This window comes from Bison bison, unplaced genomic scaffold, assembly GCF_000754665.1.
Source record: "Bison bison bison isolate TAMUID 2011002044 unplaced genomic scaffold, Bison_UMD1.0 scf7180017864291, whole genome shotgun sequence".
Classification (NCBI taxonomy): domain Eukaryota; kingdom Metazoa; phylum Chordata; class Mammalia; order Artiodactyla; family Bovidae; genus Bison; species Bison bison.
This window is the reverse complement of record NW_011494863.1, coordinates 7275316-7275658: the sequence shown is the minus strand read 5'-3', so window position 1 is coordinate 7275658 and position 343 is coordinate 7275316. Positions and strand designations below refer to the sequence as shown.

Here is a 343-nt window from a genome sequence, read left to right as displayed (position 1 = left end):
AGAAAAGAAATGCAAAAAAAGCAAAATGGCTGTCTGGGGAGGCCTTACAAATAGCTGTGAAAAGAAGAGAAGCAAAAAGCAAAGGAGAAAAGGAAAGATATAAACATCTGAATGCAGAGTTCCAAAGAAGAGCGAGTAGAGATAAGAAAGCCTTCCTCAGCGATCAGTGCAAAGAAATAGAGGAAAACAACAGAATGGGAAAGACTAGGGATCTCTTCAAGAAAATCAGAGATACCAAAGGAACATTTCATGCAAAGATGAGCTCGATAAAGGTCAGAAATGGTATGGACCTAACAAGCAGAAGATATTAAGAAGAGATGGCAAGAATACACAGAAGAACTGT

The 343-nt window shown here is 38.5% G+C and overlaps 1 protein-coding gene across 1 annotated transcript in view; it reads left to right on the top strand.

Annotated features, from left to right (window-relative positions):
- LARS (leucyl-tRNA synthetase) overlaps positions 1–343 on the top strand; it is a 78585-nt gene that overhangs the window by 57716 nt on the left and 20526 nt on the right. The window lies entirely within an intron of this gene.